At 28.3% G+C, this 3811-nt stretch overlaps 1 non-coding gene across 1 annotated transcript; it reads left to right on the top strand.

The window, feature by feature from the left end:
• The first annotated feature begins 216 nt into the window (after nucleotides 1–216).
• LOC112427479 (U6 spliceosomal RNA) lies at nucleotides 217–323 on the top strand. The gene has a single exon (XR_003019072.1). It is a non-coding gene; the product is annotated as a U6 spliceosomal RNA (small nuclear RNA).
• The last annotated feature ends 3488 nt before the right edge of the window (nucleotides 324–3811 follow it).

Genomic DNA, 3811 nt, shown 5'->3' with positions numbered 1-3811 from the left:
ATTTTAAATGAAAATAATGCCATAAATGAGATTATATTTTAAACATAAGATTTAGTCATCTTTTCTCTGAGAAATCTCCCAGCATTCTTCTTTCATTTTTAATCCATACATTTGTCTATAAATCTTATACTGTATTCATAATCATTTTAATAGCTTTACAAACTATTCTACAGTAAAAGATAATTATTGATATAAACTTTGCAAATAGTATGTCTAGTGCTCGCTTCGGCAGCACATATACTAAAATTGGAACGATACAGAGAAGATTAGCATGGCCCCTGCGCAAGGATGACACGCAAATTCGTGAAGCGTTCCATATTTTTTATGCACATGTACCCTACAACTTAAAGTATAATAATAATAAATAAATTTTAAAAAAAATAAAAAATAAATAAATTATCCACCTCAAAAAAAAAAATAGTATGTCTAATGCCTCAAAAATATTGCAATGCAGATTTTATTACCCTATTTTAAATATGAGAAAACAGGTGTTTCTGAGAATTTAAGTGATTTGTCTTACTTGTGAGAGAAGAGGTGGGGTAACTCAGCAAAAGGTAACTTCTTGCCAAATCTGATTATTTATTACTTTATTCTACAATACCAATTGCCTGGTGAGTGTAATGGTTTAGGGGTGAAATAAAAGATTAGGATATTTATTTATTTATTTTTGTTGGTTGATTCAGAAGAGGAACAACAGTTAGCAAAAAATAAGACTTTTAACTACCAAAATAATTAAGCATAAACCAAAGCAGAGAAGCAGAGATGATCAGGAACAGTAAATCCAATTCCATCACATACATCATTTTTACACTTAAATTACATAGAGATGCATTTATTTATTCTAGTTTTCTTTGGAGTTTTTTTGTTAATCATAAAGATACTTTGATAAATGTATTAATAAGAATAATAAATATGGATGAGAAATAAATTTCATTTTGCCTACAGATATTTATTACCTGACCAGTAAATAAATGTTTCCATATTGCCAATACATAGTTTGATATATTAAAAATTATAGTCATTGATATAGATATTTTTGAAGTTCTGTACTAAAAACAGTACTGCTTTTTTAAGAGCAATTTTAAAAGATACTTATTTTGTATTAGAAAGAATCAGAAGTACAGTTTGTATTAAAGCTATGTTTTGGTATCAAAATAGTTTTTGCTGCAAATTTTATTATCATATATATTATTTTCAAAAAAGATTAATTCACTCTGAGTAAAATATAATAAACTCACAATTTCATAAATGCAGTCATACAATTTATTTCTATAATGGCATTCTATGTAAGTGCTTTATATAAAATAATGCAAAAATCAACAAAATATTGTATTAAAATTTAAACATAAAATAACACTCAATCCAGAAGTCTTGAGAATAAGTTTTAACTAAGTGTAGACACACACACACACACAGAGAGAGAGAGAGACAGAGAGACAGAGACATGGCCTAGACATTCATTAGGAAAAATAGTTTTGATAAGAATCATGAATGCCTCCCATACTCGGGAGTATGCCATGCGGGATTGAGGTAATGGTGAGGTAGGAGCTTTTTTGACTCAAACCCTACCTGTTTAAGCGGCAACATAGGTTAGAACTACAGTATCTAGGGTTAGTATTTTAGTTCAACACTTACTAGATATGTGATTTTTGGAGAAATTATTTAACCACCTTCTGCCTCATTTTGCTCGTTTTAACAATAGGGACAATAACAGTGTCAATTCATACAATTGTTGTGAAGAAAATAAGATTAGTATTTCAAATATTAGTTCTTTTTATTCTTTTTCATGGTTTGTCTATTCTGAGAAACATTCCTAGATTACTTCCGCACGCACTGATTTCCCTTTTATTAACAATAATAAGTATTTGTATTAAATATATAGTACCTGACGTTTTTGCTTAACTCTTCACATGATTGTATTAGCATTAGAAATGAAGGCAGAGATCTAATAATGTATAGAGCACATGCCATACATATGTGCACTTCTTATCTTTAACCTAGTATTTAAAAGGTTTTGGCAGTTAGTTGCTTTTCTTGGATAAAATCAAATAACTAAAACTCCATGAAGGGTAAATTTAAAATGAAAAAATCACTGACTCCCCACAAGAAAGTTAGACTATAAAATAAAATGATGACGAGTTTTTCTATATTTTGCCTGCTTAGTGTAGTGACATTTATGGGAAAGTCAAAACTTTTAATTTTTCTATTTTTTAATTTATTAAATTTATAAATATAGTCTGATTTAAATTAACACAAAATGAGAAATAAAGTATCAATTAATAATTATTAATAATTGAACCAATTATTTGTCCTTAATATTTATATTTGGGTGAATGCAAAATATAAAAAGAGCTAAAAATAAAATAACAAAAAATGTAGATTTAGTGACAACTAAGAAAAATTATGTAAGAGCATAGAGAGCATTACATTTCATCAAGTATGAAATAACTTTGCAATATATACAAATACTTCTTATTTCCATGTAGGTTTAATATCCTGTAACATAGAAGTTCTCACTCATTGAAATATTATTTTACAAAATTAAGGATTGTTACATTACTAAAATGACTTGTTTACTTTATTTCAAAGGGCACCAGAAATCCAGACATTGACTTTTTTTATTCTTAAATTAAATGTACATCATTTAGTAATACTACGGAATATATGTGTAATGAAAATTGGAAGAAATAAGAGGCTCTTTTTAGGCTGCTGGATAATTGTTTCATGCCCTGGCAGTTATTTTAAAAATACATTTGTTTTACCACAATCAAACATAGTTTCATATTACATTGAGTTCTTATTTGTAAGCAGAATCTAACATTTACCATGCACAATATACTACATTTTCTTTATCTATGGGCTTCTTGAGGTGACATTGAAAAGGATGACCTGGAACTAAATGAAGTAACTAAATCTTTTTACATTTAATATCTGTACAATGCTAATGTCATGAATAAAAATATTCATCATAGGTTGGCCCTAATAAAATTGCAAAGCTCTATTATGAAGTCTCAATCATGAGCATGCTAATCTTTTGCCAATGGCCAATTTTTTCGATCACACAGAAATGACACCTGATTGCCAGAAATGGAATTGTAGAAAATAAATTTTCACCTGTAGAAAATCATTAAAAAAAGCTTTAAGACTCCTACATGGGAAAGTAGGTGTTACAGCAAGCAACACACATGAAACGGCATGTTGGAAGATCTTGCATTCAGGGCAAATATTGTTGTCAAGAATTTAAAACATTTACCACCTTATAATATATTATGATCAAATTAAGATGATTTCAAATTTGGGTAGTGTTATTACATAATCATTTTAATTAACAAATTATTTATACAAAATTTCTAGGGAAAATTTATTGCTAGCCTTCCAGTTCTGTTAAAGAATGTCCAAAATCCATATGACCTGATTTAAAATGTCACATAAAGCATGCTAACACATGAACATGTGATTCACAATTCTTCTCACAATAAAAAGGGAAGAAAGAATATAATATTAATAGCAAATATTACCATTTGTATCTAAGAATACTCTAGTGTTTGTCGAGAAACCTCTCCCTCACCAGTGTATTTCTAATTATTTGAAGATTCGAACATGCAAATATGGCTGAAATGAATCTCACTTTAATAAAAGAATAGAAAAAGAAATTGCATTCGAAGTGATGGTGATATAGATGGCTACTTCTTTCAGTGTAAAATAGTATAGGTAAGAATATTCTTTTTTATTATAACAGATTCAAGCAGTAAAGTAAAACAACCTTGTGTAAATTGTGTTTTATAAGTAAGGATGTAAAATAGGGAATGAA

This window comes from Macaca nemestrina, chromosome 3, assembly GCF_043159975.1.
Source record: "Macaca nemestrina isolate mMacNem1 chromosome 3, mMacNem.hap1, whole genome shotgun sequence".
Taxonomy (NCBI): Eukaryota; Metazoa; Chordata; class Mammalia; order Primates; family Cercopithecidae; genus Macaca; species Macaca nemestrina.
The sequence above is the reverse complement of the archived record's forward strand: the minus strand, read 5'-3'. Positions and strand labels throughout refer to the sequence as shown.